The following is an 18,695-nucleotide window of genomic DNA, read 5'->3' as shown; positions in this document are numbered from 1 at the left end:
ATGTATTGTCCCTATTTTGTTGAGTGGACACTCACATCCGTGTTTCATTTTCGACCTAGTTTCCAGATGAGTCTAAAACGGGTGATAACATACGAAGAGAATTTTTAAGACGATATGTGCCCCCATATGCACGAGACTGTTTTGAAAGACATGCGTTTTGCAATCTAATCAATTATCAACGTTATCGCTGTATTGTGTGCTTATTTATGATTGAATTTTTGCTCCCATGTGCTCAATACAGGGCTTCGAAATAGGTCTAATGCGTTGTATATATCCGTAAGTTGTCCTCGAGTTCATGCTCTTCTGACAGCGGTGAAATAACTTCTTGATTTGTCTCTTTTCGATCTATCGATCTTCGACTTCTTAGAGACTCTTTGGACAGCCTGACGTCGCGAGAGGGCGTTCTCGACAATATAGAGGCGCTACTTAAGCTGTGCGCAAGCCCGGAGTGGGAGGACACACCCATTGCCGCCGACTGGACGACGTCCTCTCGCGGCTGATGTGCGAGGGCCGGCTGAGACGACGGACATATTCCGTGGGCCAGCGCGGCCCCAACCAGTATCATAGTTAAATTGTCAGTTGCCCTTTAACAATTACAGACAAATTACGTGCCTTCTGAATTTTAAAATTTTTAGTTGCAATTGTCAGTTTGTCAAAGACTGACTGAAGCAAATGAGGAGGTTGTCTGAAGAATGAGGAGGAAGGGAATGTTTGGAAATGCTTACAAGAAGAATGTTGCATACATGGAAGAATCCTGGGGATACTAAAAGGTAGCAGATAGATTATATAATGGTAAGACAGAGATTTAGGAACCAGGTTTTAAATTGTAAGACATTTCCAGGGGCAGATGTGGACTCTGACCACAATCTATTGGTTATGAACTGCAGATTAAAATTGAAGAAACTGCAAGAAGATGGGAATTTAAGGAGATGGGACCCGGATAAACTGACCAAACCGGAGGTTGTACAGAGTTTCAGGGAGAGCATAAGGGAACAATTGACAGCAGTGGGGGAAAGAAGTACAGTAGATGAAGAATGGGTAGCTCTGAGGGATGAGGTAGTGAAGGCAGCAGAGGATCAAGTAGGCAAAAAGACGAGGGCTAGTAGAAATCCTTGGGTAACAGAAGAAATATTGAATTTAATTGATGAAAGGACAAAACATAAAAATGCAGTAAATGAAGCAGGCAAAAAGGAATACAAACGTCTCAAAAATGAGATCGACAGTCAGTGCAAAATGGATAAGCAGGGATGGCTAGAGGACAAATGTAAGGATGTAGAGGCTTATCTCACGAGGGGTAAGATAGATACTGCCTAAAGGAAAATTAAAGAGACCTATGGAGAAAAGAGAACCACTTGTATGAATATCAAGAGCTCAGATGGAAACCCAGTTCTAACCAAAGAAGGGAAAGCAGAAAGATGGACGGAGTATATAGAGGGTCCATACAAGGGCGATGTACTTGAGGACAATATTATAGAAATGGAAGAGAATGTAGATGAAGATGAAATGGGAGATGCGATATTGCGTGAAGAGTTTGACAGAGCATTGAAAGACCTGAGCCGAAACAAGGCCCCAGGAGTAGACAACATTCCATTAGAAGTACTGACGGCCTTGGGAGAGCCAGTCCTGACAAAACTCTATCATCTGGTGAGGAAGATGTATGAGACATGCGAAGTACCCTCAGACTTCAAGAAGAATATAATAATTCCAATCCCAAAGAAAGCAGGTGTTGACAGATGTGAAAATTACCGAACTATCAGTTTAATAAGTCACGGCTGCAAAATACTAACGCGAATTCTGTACAGAGGAATGGTAAAACTGGTAGAAGCGGACCTCGGGGAAGATCAGTTTGGATTCCGTAGATATATTGGAACACGTAAGGCAATACTGACCTTACGACTTATCTTAGAAGAAAGATTAAGGAAAGGCAAACCTACGTTTCTAGGTTTGCCTTGTAGACTAAGAGAAAGCTTTTGATAATGTTGACTGGAATACTCTATTCCAAATTCTAAAGGTGGCAGGGGTAAAATACAGGGAGCGAAAGGCTATTTACAATTTGTACAGAAACCAGATGGCAGTTACTAGAGTCGAGGGGCATGAAAGTGAAGCAGTTGTTGGGAAGGGAGTGAGACAGAGTTGTAGCCTCTCCCCAATGTTATTCAATCTGTATATTGAGCAAGCAGTAAAGGAAACAAAAGAAAAATTCAGAGTAGGTATTAAAATCCATGGAGAAGAAATAAAAACTTTGAGGTTCGCCGATGACATTGTAATTCTGTCAGAGACAGCAAAGGACTTGGAAGAGCGGTTGAACGGAATGGGCATTGTCTTGAAAGGAGGATATAAGATGAACATCAACAAAAGAAAAACGAGGATAATGGAATGCAGTCGAATTAAATTGGGTGATGCTGAGGGAATTAGATTAGGAAATGAGACACTTAAAGTAGTAAAGGAGTTTTGCTATTTGGAGAGCAAAATAACTGATGATGGTCGAAGTAGAGAGGATATCAAATGTAGACTGGCAATTGCAAGGATAGCGTTTCTGAAGAAGAGAAATTTGTTAAGATCGAGTATAGATTTAAGTGTCAGAAAGTCGTTTCTGAAAGTATTTGTATGGAGTGTAGCCATGTATGGAAGTGAAACATGGACGATAAATAGTTTGGACGGGAAGAGAATGGAAGCTTTCGAAATGTGGTGCTACAAAAGAATGCTGAAGATTAAATGGGTAGATCACATAACTAATGAGGAAGTATTGAATAGAATTGGGGAGAAGGGGAGTTTGTGGCACAACTTGACGAGAAGAAGTGACCGGTTGGTAGGACATGTACTGAGGCATCAAGGGATCACAAATTTAGCATTGGAGGGCAGCGTGGAGGGTAAAAATCGTAGAGGGAGACCAAGAGATGAATACACTAAGCATATTCAGAAGGATGTAGGTTACAGTAGGTACTGGGAGATGAAGAAACAGGATAGGGTAGCATGGAGAGCTGCATCAAACCAGTCTCAGGACTGAAGACCACAACAACAACACAAGAAGAATGGACAGGATGTTAAGACATCAGGGAATAACTTTCATGGTACAGGAGGGAGCTGTAGAAGGTATAAACTGTAGAGGAATACAGATATTTGAACACATCCAGAAAATAATTGAGGACATAGTTTGCAAGTGATGAAGAGATGAAGAGGTTAACACAGGAGAGAAATTCGTCGCGGGTTTATCAAACAAGAAGGGAGATTGACCATTCAAAAAAAATTTAATACTTAGAAATGTACCTCAGTTTATTCACACTGGTCTCGTTAGATTTTGTTATATATATTCCCATTAACCGATTTTGACTGTAATGAGTCTTCTTATGAATGCAACACGTAAAAGTTTTCATCGAACAGTTATTGTGGTCATTTACTATGTATCTAACAAATGCTGTCAAGATATGTGTGAATTAAAGAGTACTTAAATAGATCATGAGCGCCAGTTTGGCAAAGTCCAATTTCTTTTACAATGCCTCACAAGGAGAGATCGGAAGAGTGCGAACGACTTTTTGAAATCATTTAGACAATTGTGTAGATAACAGTCCCAGGTATCAGATCCGCAAGCCTTCAAAGTAGACCCTCGCTGGCGAGTAATCGATGAAAGAGAAGTTCATGTGATGCTCTAAAGTCTCACAAGTAAGAGAGTTGGGGATATTGGTGGCGTATTACGGTGGTTGACATACCGTCCGCTATGCAGAAGGTTGTGAGTTCGTTTCTCCTCATGTGCCTTGAGTGGTTTTATTATTAAATATTTTTTTAAATGACTTAGATCACCATTTTTTATTCAGTTAATTGGCTGGAAAGCGTTTTTGTTCCTAATCCTTTGCGGTGTAATTTTCGTCAGTACACTGATTTCTTGGCCTAATTTTTGTTCCTATCACTCATTTTTCGTTTGCAATGTCGTTACATAGTATTTTAACTTTTTTATTCATTTTTAAAGAATTTTACGCTTGAAAGTGCAGAGATAACGGTTAAAAAACAAGAGACGAAATTAACTATTTACATTTACTGTGAAATGTTGGCAAAAATGTATTTTTCATTGTGAGATGTACATTTTGTTGGATGCTAATCGGTATATAACACTTGAAACAAAATTGTATTTGCCTTATGAACAGAATGATACAGATGTAAGATTTAAACGATAACAAGGATTGTAAATCAAGCGAGATTCGAGCCAAACGAAGAGCACCATGTAGAAGTAATGACTCCAATAACAAGGGAAAAATTAAATGATAAAACGAATGAAATGTAACTTAAGTTAATACAAAGAAAATCACATGGATGGAGTTTCCATGTAAAGAAAAATGTGGGGAAGAATAAATGAGAGCAAATAAACAAGGCAATATGATGGTGAGAATGACGTTGGAAGGGCTTAGAAATTCAAAAAAATAATTTAAACTTAGGTGAATGAAAATAATGATCATAGCCATTTCGAGAACCATTTAGTAAAAAGCAGCTTTAAAGAACCTGACAGGATTCGAATCCACAAACTTTCGCGCGTATAGAATGCATCTTAATCACAATACCACGCCGGCAACCTACAAAACCCCCTTATTTGTATCTATCGACTAGAAGATGACGCGAAATTCTCGTTCGTTGACTATCTCAAACAAGGGCACTCTTTGAGGAATGGCTTCAGGATGCAGAACCTGGGACACTAACGTAACCACCGGACGATTTCAAAAAATCGATTGCAAATTCGTGGACCTCTCCGTGTCAGTCAGAGGAAATGACGGTAGGACGCGCATGCCACACAGCAATGTTTCCGCGACGCGCGTAGCGCGCGGTGCCTACTTTCCGGGGTCCGCGACACAGGCCGACCTGTTCGGTAGACTGCAGTGGGCTGAGAAAGTCCAGAATAACGGGCCGCGTGCACTAAGCCGGGACGGGTCGGGAAAGTCCGTGGGCCCTGAGACCTTTGAGGCGGGGCTCTGTGCACTGCTCTTGAACACGGTCCGTCAGTTGTCATCGTAGAAGATAAATTATCCGCTTACATGTCCTTACTATAATTGTTTTCTTTGTGACAAATTCTAATAATCCTAACGCAGTACGGCCCAAATTATGATACATATACTGCGCGGAACACAACGACCACGGATGAATTACATACAGTACGTCTGCTGAACTTCATAGCATCCACGCTTCCCTAGTCTCTTACTTCATCGGAATTTCCGACGCACCCAGCAGGTTCTCTAAAAAACAGTAAACCACAGTATATGATATGTTGTTCATTGGCATTTTTTTCCTATCCAGGAACTATTTCCGGGTGTTTGTATGTTGAAATTATGTAACGCATTTTAAAGGCAAAGGGTAGAATAAACGTTTCTCCAGTAATAAAATGAAACAAATGCCGCCGTCTTTTTGATGGATGGAAATACAAAAAAAAGAAAAGAAATGTGAACTCCGGCAACAGGTCCTCAAGACTACGCGATGCCGACGGGTGATCGTATAGTCCTCTACCACATGGCGTCTTTTGGATGCGGTACGAAGTGTCACAGCGTCACCATACAGCTCTCCCGGTTGTTGATGTCTTTCCAGACCTTGGAAGCACTATTTCTCAATCAAGTAGCGCCTCATTTGGCGCTACTGTACTGAGTGTGCTCCGTGTCCGTCCTATCACCAACAAAAAATCCCTAGCTGTACTTAAAGTTGAGCCTGAGCCCCCCACACAGCTATCAGACACGCTGAACACTGAGATACGGAGGTGGACAAAGGATAAAATGCACATTCGTAGAAATACTCAGCCTACAGTCACAACTGATCCAATGAAATTTCAGTTTCAATACTAGTTGGAATAAAGTCTTTCTTACGATGTTGTTGTCAAACATGAGGGAGGTTCACAATTTACCAGTTTCTTTTTTTTTTTTTTCATAGTGCTATGAACCCTTCACTGAAGGTTTGTGAATCAAAGACAGTTCCAGTTACTCAAATTATGCGATTCTCTTTTCTCAGTAAATTGTAAGATATCAACATCACAATTATTCCTCCAAAGGAAATGGGTCCACTTTCATTACTAAAGAACCATTGTGTGCTGTGTGCTAGAGCCCGACTAGATATTTGTTTTTCTCTGTGTGCATTAGATGTGGCAAGTTTGCACTAAATCGCCATCGTAGTGCCCGTGGATGAGCTGTTTCCTGTACATTAGCATCGTCTTGAAACCACTGTTGCGAACGTTTTCACACTAGCGAACCCGGGAACACTTCGCAACCGACAAATGTGTGTGCATGGGCGCCCGTAAAAATTTATGATGCAGGGTGTAAGTTCCTAAAAGCGTCATTATGATGTAACTGATTATTTAAGTTTGACAACGTATCGTGCCAAAGTAAGAGGTACACAAAGATTACTCTATCTTCAACGTTTGATACTCATACAGTAACTATTTTAGAAGGTTATACCATACCTTAAAGGCATGCATATTTCATTGGTATATCCGAAGATCATCTTCTTATGTTGTTAAATCGATGATGGGTGCGTGTAAGGTTCGAAAGTATCTACCGAACTGGTCGATGGAATCAGCTCTTAACAGTCTAGGGTTAACACAAAATGAACCTCGTCTCCCTGGTTTGGCAAGTTGTTGCGTAGCAATAGGAACTCGGCTGCAGAACTAATAGCTCTGTGACTGTATATCGCAATTTATTGGCCTCATATCGCTTAAGAATCATGTATGTAATTTCAAAAGATGCAAACTCCTGTCAACCTTGGTATTTCAACAACTTTTCCTTTCTTCCAATGCAAAAATTGGTATTTCTTCGGCATTTGGACTCACAATCCCTCTACCGTGTACAGATGAGTGATTCTCAAGACTGAACAGGTCAAAAGGAAACCTATTGTTGAGATGAATATGTGCAGTGGCCGAAGGAGCTGTTGTTGTGGGACCTGGAAACGGATATCAGACATGTATACGAGAGTACTTCAGCAGTTTTTGCACCGGGCTCCCTTTCTGCACCAGAAAGCGAGACACAAATCGAGTATCCCACTCAGGCAATATTCTATAAAATGTTAAAAATAATGTAGGAATCGCCGTCACGACACGTAAAACAATATAGCTTCCCGAGAACAGCCTCACAACTAAGCCCTGTAGCATTTACTAAAGCAGAATATTTCCCCTATATTCACCAATGTTAAAAATTTGGGTCGGTATAATCAGAAACAAACACTTTTAGAATTACGTGAGAAATCTGAAATAAATAAAACGGCTGCCGTAGATTTAAGGAAGGAAGTGTGTTTCCTGCCGCCGTTGGATAAGCAGCTGCCAGCAGCAAGTCGTGTACTCCTAGCTCACTTATTTGTTGCATAGTTCAATTCTTAACTTCTTTGCGTGTTTTTGGGTACTTGCATTGTTTAATTCATAAATTTCGGGCGTATTATAGTATTTGAGAGTTGTAGCATCGCGCTTTAGTATCTGAATAGTGTAAATTCGCGTAGTCGTTTGTCTTCTGTTTTTGTGTTGAACGGCCAGTGTCGGTTGGTCACAGTCAGTGTGCTCCTTGCCGCCGTTCGGTAAGCAGCTGCCAGCAGCAAGTCGTATACTCCTATCTCACTTATTTGTTACATAGTTTCGTATAGGAGGTGTAATTTCGAGTTTTAGTTACTGTAACCGTAAATTCAGGCAGATTGTAGCGCAGTCGTTAGGCATTTGTACACGTTAGTTCAAACATTCTTTGCGTGTTTGCCTTGCATTATCTACGCACGGACTCATGTTTCAGTAACTGTTGTTCAACAGCGATTAGAATGGACGGACTCTGACTGCTGTGTTCAGATGAGGGCTGAGTTGGCATCCCTTCGCTCACAGCTGCAGGCGGCTCTGACTTCGGTTGTGCAGCTTGAGGCTGTTGCCAATGGGCACCACTGTGGGAAGCCAGACTGGGTATCATGGGAATGTCAACCTCGTCCCGTCTGTCCCCAGATCGGTCTGCCGCTGTGGTTGCCCCGGTTGCTGTCCGCAGTAGGGCTGAGCCCTCGCCTGTGGTTGATTGGGAGGTCGTTCTGAGGCGTGGCAGGCAGCGAAATACGTCCCCGGAGGCTGATCAGAAAGCCTCCCTGGTGCGTCTGACAAACAGGTTTCAGGTGCTGTCTCTGGCTGAGCCAGATGCAGCAGCCGGCCCTGTTTCAGAGGATGATTCTCAGCCTTCAAGGTCTGTGCAATCACAGAGAGTGGGCTTATTGGTAGTTGGGAGCTCCAATGTCAGGCGCGTAAAGGGGCCCCTTGTGGATATGGCGGCTTAGGAGGGGAAGAAAATCAGTGTGCACTCCGTGTGCATTCCGGGTGGAGTCATCCCTGATGTGGAAAGGGTCCTTCCGGATGCCATTAACAGCACAGGGTGCAGCCAGCTGCAGGTGGTGGCACATGTCGGCTCTAATGACGTGTGTCGCTTTGGATCTGAGGAAATTCTCTCTGGATTCCAGCGGCTATCTGATTTGGTGAAGGCTCCCGGTCTTGCTTACGAGATGAAGGCAGAGCTCACCACCTGCAGCATCGTTGACAGAACCGACTGCGGACCTTTGGTGCAGAGTCATGTGGAGGGTCTGATTCAGAGGCTCAGACGGTTTTGCTACCGTGTTGGCTGCTGATACCTTGACTTGCGCCATAGCGTGGTGGGGTTCCGGGTTCCGCTGAATAGGTCAGGAGTTCACTACACTTAACTGGCGGCTACACGGGTAGCGGAGGCTGTGTGGCGTGGACTGGGCGGTTTTTTGGGTTAGAAGGCCTCGGGAAAGTAAGGGGTGGGCTGCAATCTCAAAGGGTGCATGGCAACTACAGGACGTGCTTGGATCAAGGAACGGTCGGAATTGTAGTTGTAAATTGTTGTAGTTGTGCTGGGAAAGTCCCTGAGCTTCAAGCGCTAATAGAAAGCACAGAAGCTGAAATCGTTATAGGTACAGAAAGGTGGCTAAAGCCTGAAATAAGTTCTGCGGTAATTTTTACAAAGCCTCAGACGGTGTTCAGGAGAGATATATTAGGCGGAATTGGTAGTGGAGTGTTTGTGTCTGTCAGTAGTGGTTTATCTTGTAGTGAAGTCGAAGTAGATACTCCGTGCGAATTGGTATGGGTGGAGGTTATACTTATCAGCCGAAGTAAGTTAATAATTGGCTCCTTCTACCGAAGCACAGACTCCGATGATATAGTTGCTGAACAGTTCAGAGAAAATTTGAGTCTCGTAACAAATAAATACCCCACTCATACGGTTATAGTTGGTGGGGACTTCAACCTTCCCTCGATTTTTTGGCAAAAATACTTGTTCAAAACCGGTGGTAGGCAGAAAACATCTTCCGAGATTGTCCTAAATGCTTTCTCCGAAAATTATTTCGAGCAGTTAGTCCACGAACCCACGCGAACTGTAAATGGTTGCGGAAACACACTTTACCATTTAGCCACAAACAATCCAGAGCTAATAGAGAGCATCGTGACTGATACAAGGATGAGTGATCACAAGGTCGTTATAGCAAGGCTCAATACCGTTTCTTCCAAATCCACCAGAAACAAACGCAAAATAATGTTATTTAAAAAAGCGGATAAAGTGTCACTAGAAGCCTTCCTAAGAGACAATCTCCATTCCTTCCGAACTGACTATGCAAATGTAGACGAGATGTGGCTCAAATTCAAAGATATAGTAGCATCAGCAATTGAGAGATTCATACCTCATAAATTGGTAAGAGATGGAACTGATCCCCCATGGTACACAAAACAGGTCTGAACGCTGTTGAAGAGGCAACAGAAAAAGCATGCGAAGTTGAGAGGAATGCGAAATCCCGAAGGTTGGCTAAAATTTAGAGAAGCGCGAAATTTGGCACGGACTTCAATGCGAGATGCCTTTAGTAGGTTCCACAACGAAACATTGTCTCGAAATTTGGTAGAAAATCCGAAGAAATTCTGGTCGTATGTAAAGTACACAAGCGGCAAGACGCAGTCAATACCTTTGCTGCGCAGTGCCGATGGTACTGTTACCGACGACTGTGCGCTAAAGCGGAGTTATTGAACGCAGTTTCCCGAAATTCCTTCACCAGGGAAGACGAATGGAATATTCCAGAATTTGAAACACGAACAGCAGCTAGCATGAGTTTCTTAGAAGTAGATACCTTAGGGGTTGCGAAGCAACTCAAATCGCTTGATAGATTGTATACCGATTAGGTTCCTTTCAGATTACGCTGATACAATAGCTCCCTACTTAGCAATCACATACAATCGCCCGCTCACCGATAGATCTGTACCTGCAGATTGTAAAACTGCGCAGGTCGCACCAGTGTTTAAGAAGGGTAGTAGGAGTAATCCATCGAACTACAGACCTATATGATTGACGTCGGTTTGCAGTAGGGTTTTGGAGCATATTCTGTATTCAAACATTATGAATCACCTCGAAGGGAACGATCTATTGATACGTAATCAACATGGTTTCAGAAAACATCGTTCTTGTGCAACGCAGCTAGCTCTTTATTCGCACGAAGTAATGGCCACTATCGACAGGGGATCTCAAGTTGATTCCGTATTTCTAGATTTCCGGAAAGCTTTTGACACCGTTCCTCACAAGCGACTTCTAATCAAGCTGCGAGCCTATGGGGTATCGTCTCAGTTGTGCGACTGGATTCGTGATTTCCTGTCAGGAAGGTCGCAATTCGTAGTAATAGACGGCAAATCATCGAGTAAAACTAAAGTGATATCACGTGTTTCCCAGGGAAGCATCCTGGGACCTCTGCTGTTCTTGATCTATATAATTGACCTGGGTGACAATCTGAGCAGTTCTCTTAGGTCGTTCGCAGATGATGCTGTAATTTACCGTCTAGTAAGGTCATCCGAAGACCAGTATCAGTTGCAAAGCGATTTAGAAAAGATTGCTGTATGGTGTGGCAGGTGGCAGTTGACGCTAAATAACGAAAAGTGTGAGGTGATCCACATGAGTTCCAAAAGAAATCCGTTGGAATTCGATTACTCGGTAAATAGTACAGTTCTCAAGGCTGTCAATTCAACTAAGTACCTGGGTGTTAAAATTACGAACAACTTCAGTTGGAAAGACCACATAGATAATATTGTGAGGAAGGCAAGCCAAAGGTTGCGTTTCATTGGCAGGACACTTAGAAGATGCAACAAGTCCACTAAAGAGACAGCTTACACTACACTCGTTCGTCCTCTGTTAGAATATTGCCGCGCGATGTGGGATCCTTACGAGGTGGGATTGACGGAGGACATCGAAAGGGTGTAAAAAATAGCAGCTCGTTTTGTATTATCACGTAATTGGGGAGAGAGTGTAGCAGATATGATACGCGAGTTGGGATGGAAGTCATTAACGCAAAGACGTTTTTCGTCGCGGCGAGATCTGTTTACGAAATTTCAGTCACCAACTTTCTCTTCCGAATGCGAAAATATTTTGTTGAGCCCAACCTACATAGGTAGGAATGATCATCAAAATAACATAAGAGAAATCAGAGCTCGAACAGAAAGATTTAGGTGTTCGTTTTTCCCGCGCGCTGTTCGGGAGTGGAATGGTAGGGAGATAGTATGATTATGGTTCGATGAACTCTCTGCCAAGCACTTAAATGTGAATTGCAGAGTAATCATGTAGATGTAGAAAGAGGAAAGAGTGAGTTTAACGTCCCGTCGACACCGACGTCATCACAGACGGAACACAAGTTCAGATTGTGTCAACAATGGGAAAGATAATCGACTATTCCCTTCAGAGGAACCATCCAGCCTTTACCTGGAGCGATTTAGGGAAATCTCGGAAAACCTAAATGGAAATGGCTGGACGCTGGTTTGAACCGTTGGCCTCCTGGAATCCAGTGTTTTCGGGGGGGGGGGGGGGGGGGGAGAGGGGGAGGGAACTTCAACCACCCTTCCCCCTCTACCGGACGTTTATGTCTATATAAGAATTGAATACACGGCGTAATCCAGGATATTTGTAGGAACTGCGCCAGGAAGCAAATTTCTGCTCCCCGTTGCCACTTCGATCACTTTCAAGGCACAAAACTCGAAATTATAATAAACGGACCTTTCTGGTTTCGTTTTCGGTTTGCATTTTTTTGTGCAGAATACAATTACATAAACTTATAACATACGTTTATTGTTTCTTGTTTTTCCTACTATATGCTAACGGTATGGACGGATTTCCTGAACTACCAGTGAAAGTTCGTATACAATTGGCGATTGTAAAAAAAGAAAAATCATAAATCAATTTTAAGGTATCTGAAAGATCGACCTTAAGCTTTATTCACTGTTATGTGTACAAACCCTTCGTTCATTTGAATTTAGTCGGGGCATCAGACGGGGTCATTGGTATATAGGATCTCCCTCGCTACTGGACCTGTGAGAATAGTAGTTGCACTGACTACACTTCACATAGATTTCATTAGTTATAGGCCAGCGTTACAAAGTTCCGGACGATTCAGATTGCATAGTAACCACCATTGCTTAACATTACATGTATGGCGAAACATTTTTTTTTTCTTTTGTGATATGCCACAACACAGCATCACCGGTCCTTTGCGGTCTGTGTTGGTGAGACTAAATTTATCGACAGGGCAGTGACGCTGCGTCACTGCAGTACGGTTAGGTGTGCGGTGGGACTTGGAGTCCCGTACCACTCTCCAACGGTACTACATCAGTCAGGCAGAAAAATTTAGCGCAACATGGTCAGATAGGGTGGGAAAGTATTGGATGTAGAATGGGAGGCTAGTCTCACCAGAGGATGCATCCGGGGTGAGCGTGCCAGGCCTATCGTTAGCCACCGTCGAAATCCGATTCCTCTAGGATGGTTAGTGGAACCGGATGTCGATTACAGAGGCGTGGAAGTGTGGTCCAACGTGGCGTAACCCAGGGACAGTGTCCCACAGGTTATCCACTTTCTCACAGAGCCCCCACACGATGTCACGTATGGTTGGCTTGAAGGGGACGATATCCGCTTCCTTGTGGAGAGTCACAATTCTCTTGAGTGGTTGGGCGTGCAGGTTCTACCTGAGAACTTTGTTCTGCAGGCGCTACAACGTCCGCATCCTGGTGACACTAATCGTGGTCCATGCAGCAGAGCCATACGTGAGGGCAGGCAGGACAACTGTTCGGTAGATGCGGAGCTTGGTATGCAGGTTACGTTACCTAATGCGGAAGAGTGGGTACAAAGACCTGGTCAGCTTTTGCCCCTTGCTGGCGACATACTCCGCATGACAGTGGAAAAGCAACTTGTGGCCCACCCGGACCCCGAGATAGGTGGTAGTCGGGGACCAAGGCACCTGCATGCTTGCAGTCGAAATATTGTGGCGGAGGACTGGGCGCCGTTTGGTGAAATCGACTGTCATAGTTTTGGCGGCATTGAGAGCTGTTTTGTTTGTCTGACACCAGGTGATGATGGCGTCCACCTGTCGCTGGAGGCGGGCGACGACGTCGTCAGTAATGCGGACAGCGGTATATAGTGCTGTATCGTCAACATATTGTGCTAAGTGGCACTCCGGGATGACTGGTACATCATTCACATAGATATTAAAGAGTATTGAAGATAACACCGAACCTTGTGGAGTGCCTGCCGACAATTGGCGAATGCCGGAACGCATTCCCCGTTGAGCCACTAGGAATGTCCTAACCGCGCAGGAAGTCATCCACGATCTTGACATAAATATCCGGTATAGGGGTCTGTGTCAGCATCGTGTGTACTAGGTTGTCTTGTCAGATCTTGTCCTAGGCGTTCTGCAAGTCTGCACCGACGGCAGCTGTCAGTGAAGCCTTTGCTAAAGTGTTCAGTGATCCGTGGGACCTGAAGTGCAAAGTGAATAAAAACTGTTCAGGTTGGATCGTCCTAGCCGCCACCAGAGATTGGGAAAGTCGGTGGAGGATCACCGATCCAAGGACCTTCGCCATAGCATTTAGGAGGCTGATCGGCCTGTTGTTGATGGGGACCGTACAGTCCTTGAACCGCTTGTGGATCTCAATCAGCTTGGCTTGTTTCCAGTGAGGGGGGAAAAGGCCAGACCTGAGACACCAGCTTAAAATCTTGCTGAACAAGATGAGAGGCGTGCGGGAAAGGTGGCAAAGATGTTCATTTAAAATTCCGTCCAATCCAGGGGCCGACCGGCCATGTTTCCGTCGAAGGATACGTTGAATTTCTGCCATGGACGTAAGAAGGGGGGGGGCAGACTTGGGTGGGTGGTTTCGGAAAACAGCAACAGGTCTCAGGACTTCGTGTTCGTCCTATAGTTCGTTCGGAGAAAGGTTCTGGACAAGGGGGAGGTTTTTGGCCTCGAACGCATCTGCCAGCGTTTCCACAATTTGGAGGGTATCATACGAGAAGCCCGCTGCAGTGCGAATAGAATGGGCAGTCGCCTTCATAGAGCGCCGCCTTATGGTGAATGAAGAAAGCATACATCCTGTCCTCCCATTGCTCGGACCTCCAGTCGGCGAGCCGGTGGCAGAATTCGCGCTGGAGACGTTTCACCTGACGTTTACAACAAAGGTCGCGAAACTGCTTCCACCATCAGCGGTAGCGATTCTTGTACAACTTCAGTTGCCGTGACAAGGTAGATAAATCGTCCAATGGGAGGCGCAGTGAAGGAATGGCGAAATAATTTGTGTAGTGCTTTAAATTCCCCATTCTCATACTTACAACTTCGAGAGAAAATACAAAGCCACATATCTTCAGAGCACAGTAAATTTTCTTTCCCGCCGTCGGTTTTAACGGAAAACCTGCGCTTTGCTACTTTCTTATGTGGGTCCCAATTTTTCTAGAGTAGCTCATATAAAATTTCAAATAAATGGGTAATAATCTTTTTGATGTTTCGGTAACAATGTTTTCCTGAGACAGCAAAATGGGTCTTGCGTGTAAAACAACACATTTGTAATGAAGCGCCACAAGTTAATCGATTGTCACAGCGTATGGGCAGACAGTGAGGGCGAGAACACTCGCAGAGCAATTCTTCAAGAATAGTAGCTCTATATTAATGCGAGCAGCCACATCTATTTGTGTAGTGGTAGTGTCAATTAACATTTTCAGTTGTAGGAGAGTATTCTGACAGAGACACATTCAGACCACATATCTCTGTAGAAATGAAAGAAGTATCGTACATCAAAAGCATTCCGCTCATGCAGATTAATGGCTTCTGAGCGGCTATGAATCGCCTGCGATGTCCACTCTTGCACGCCTTATACTAATGACAATAACATAAAACATAAAAATGATAATAAATTTCATCCAGCCGTCCATATAGCACAGAATGTGAATTTCACTCTAAAAATTGTGCCAGGTGACTCCATGCTAATGGTAATTATAAGTAAACACTGTAGACAGGCATTGAGCCAGGTCTTCTTGGTTTCGCAAATTATGCATCCTATGTGACCAACGCAATTTTTTTAAATCTGCATTGCTGTTAGTGTTTCGCGGCATACATTTCAAGCTAGGCTATAATAATGCGTTATCTACATCTGTCAGTTAGTTATGAAGACGCGAACTGTACATCGTTCCGTGCACATAGTCAGAAGAGTAAAGTAAAACGCTAAGAAGAAGCATTATCTCTCTAATGAAGAATGATGAAGACGACTGAATTATAATTTATAGAAATATGAAATTAAAAAAATTTCTAAAAAAATGAAAAAATAAGTACAAAATGTAACAAACACCCACATGATTATGTTTACAGTAACTCGAACACTCCTGAGGCAAGAACATACAAATGGTTCAAATGGCTCTGAGCATTATGGGACTCAACTGCTGTGGTCATCAGTCTCCTAGAGCTTAGAATTACATAAACCTAACTAACCTAAGGACATCACACACATCTATGCCCGAGGCAGGATTCGAACCTGCGACCGTAGCAGCAGCGCGGCTCCGGACTGGAGCGCCTAGAACCGCACGGCCACCGCAGCCGGCGCAAGATCATACAAGTAGTGGTAATGTAGAGTAGTAAGCAACAATAGGTCTGATTAATTGGTAACAAGAGCTCGCTTTCCCACAGCAGCCAGGAAGAGATTCAGTAATGTATTCTGAGAGTTATTTAATTACATTCTTTTTATTTTACATTGTTTAGTTGCATTTGTAACATTCTGTTTTATTTCCTCATTGTGTATTATCAATAGTTGCTATGAACATTGTTTATTCATGTGGGCAGGATATGATTCTTCAGAGAAGAAGGAGGACAAAAGATCATATTGATATATATGTAACCTGAAACGCGTTCCAAGTGAGGTACACTCACTTTAGGTGTAGATTAAAGAATTTAGACTCGTATCGCAGTAACAATACTTCGCATGTGGTCCAGCAACAAGACGGCAGCATGGAACATTCTCCAGAACTGCCACTATCGGTATCACTTGTGAGACCTGCAGGCCTTACTACTTACAGACTTACCTCCATGTCGAGGGTTCTGTCACTGATTCGTCGCACAGGCCACTATGGTACTAGTATTTCTGTCATCCATCAGTTTCACAGATGGTATAGCGGCAGCGAACCATCATCACTACTTCATCTTCAGTATGTAGGCAAGCATTATTGACAACTACCTCGTGAGACCACTCATTGTTCCACAAACCCTCATAGTCAAGACATGTCTGCCCTTCCTGAAAGTGACAGTCTCATTCCTGTTGGACTTCAGATGGTACAAAGGGTAATGTAGCTTCTACACGACGGTGCTTCATCTCACTGCTCTCTTGAGTGTTGAACCAAAACTCTAGTACAGACAGAACTTTCCCACTTGTCTGGTATGTTCTGATGTTTACTTTTAATAACTGGAATCTATACTCTCACAGATACTTTATTTCCATCCTGATGTTGGTATACCTTGTTTGGAAATTATTTCTGGATGTATGTCCCACTACTTCCCGCTATAACAGATGTCTTGGTAGTTTCTGAGCACAGAAATATGAACCAGTGAAGCTACTACAAAGAAAAAAAAACACATTTCCACAATACCCACTGATTACCGACCTATTTGTGTTTTTCCTGCACTGTACAAGGCCCTGGAACATGTAGTCCACAACGAGCTAGCAAACTCTCTAACTACAAACAATCAAAATGGTTCAAATGGCTCTGAGCACTATGGGACTTAACATCTGTGGTAATCAGTCCCCTAGAACTTAGAACTACTTAAACATAACTAACCTAAGGACATCACACACATCCATGCCCGAGGCAGGATTCGAACCTGCGACCGTAGCAGTCACGCGGTTCCGGACTGCGCGCCTAGAACCGCTAGACCACCGCGGCCGGCTACAAACAATCTACTAGACGAATATTAATTAAGATTCCGTAAACATCGCAGCACAGTTTCTCCCTTAATAAAGATAACAGACGACGTGAAGCTTGACCTGGATGCGTAAGAGGTGACTATCATGTGCTTCTTAGACTTCAGCAAATCCTCTGACATTGTCGACTTCGCCATTTTTACTTGCCAATATTAGCAACCTACATTTCTCGTCCAGTGTGGCGGAATGGTTTCATTCATACCTGACTTCGCACCAGCAAAGCGTCATATCTGGCACCATAAAGTCACAGTGGAGGCAGTTAGTATAAGGTGTCCCTCAGGGTTTGGTATTAGTGCCTATACTCTTCTCCCTCTGTATCAAAGACGTGTTATTAATTTCGTACTACTGGAAATACCACATGAAAGCTGATGACCTCTAGCTGTATGTAAGTGTAAAACAAATAACCCAGAAGAAAGATATCGACAGTATCAACACTGATCTGTGTGCACTATCAAAATGTGCGCAAGATATAGGGTACAACTGAACCCATCCAAAACGCAAAGAGAACTATTTGGTCATTCTATGCTCATAAGCCTAAAAAGGGAAACCATACCATCTTTGAACCTAAATGGGAGAAATAACAACCTCTCTCCTTTAGCAAAGAATCTAGGACTAATAATGAATGAAAATCTAAATTGGACTAAGTACTTAACTGCAATGTGCATGAACACATCAGCATGTTTCAATGCCCTACGAAATTAAAGAATACTCTTCCCCAAAAGAACCTTGTACAAACACTTATACTTGTTGTTATTGATTACGGCGATGTTATCCTGAAAGGCCTAGCTCAGGATAGCTGATAGGGGCTGGAACAGGTTACGAATGCCTGTGTTTGTTATCTGTGTGGTGTTAGAATCTTTGATCATGTTTCACCACCGTACTCACAGATGTCCTAGCTGCATGCCGACAAGCGCCGATATTTCCATACCCTCTATCTTCTCTGGTGTCTTATTATCTTACACTGTTCCTCACATTTCTCCACGACCATAACGCCCTTCTCTGAACAACACTCATGCTCTTCAGAGCAAAATCCTTTCTGTCCCATTGCATAGCTCGTCCACTTTCTCAACGTTCTTCTCAGTAGCAGGAACCGGGTTCTAGAATAGCCTCCAGCATTATATTAGATAACTGGGTAAGATCTCCACCTGCAGAAGACAGTCAATGACATATCTACTAAAGCAGCAATAATGATTTCCATTGCCCCTCTATGCACTCGTCACCCTCACATTCCTACTAGATCTTTCTCATTTTCTTGTACTCTTGGCTGGTGCAGTCTCCTCAGATATCGTTTCCCCAGAACGTGTTATATCAGAAAGCATCTAGTTCGTACAGCTATAAAGTCTTTTAATATTTGTCTCTATCATTAATGTTATTATTGTCATTATTATTATTATTATTATTATCACTATATGTGGTTGCAGCAACAGATGTATAAATACTGACTGTATTATGTTCCCAGAAT

The 18,695-nt window shown here is 43.3% G+C and overlaps 1 protein-coding gene across 1 annotated transcript in view; it reads right to left on the bottom strand.

Moving 5' to 3' along the window:
- Nucleotides 1-18,695, bottom strand: part of LOC124625460 (nephrin-like) — a 548,360-nt gene that overhangs the window by 156,766 nt on the left and 372,899 nt on the right. The window lies entirely within an intron of this gene.

Source organism: Schistocerca americana, chromosome 1 (assembly GCF_021461395.2).
Source record: "Schistocerca americana isolate TAMUIC-IGC-003095 chromosome 1, iqSchAmer2.1, whole genome shotgun sequence".
NCBI lineage: Eukaryota > Metazoa > Arthropoda > Insecta > Orthoptera > Acrididae > Schistocerca > Schistocerca americana.
Note: the sequence above shows the minus strand (reverse complement) of the source record. Positions and strands in the feature narration are given on the sequence as shown.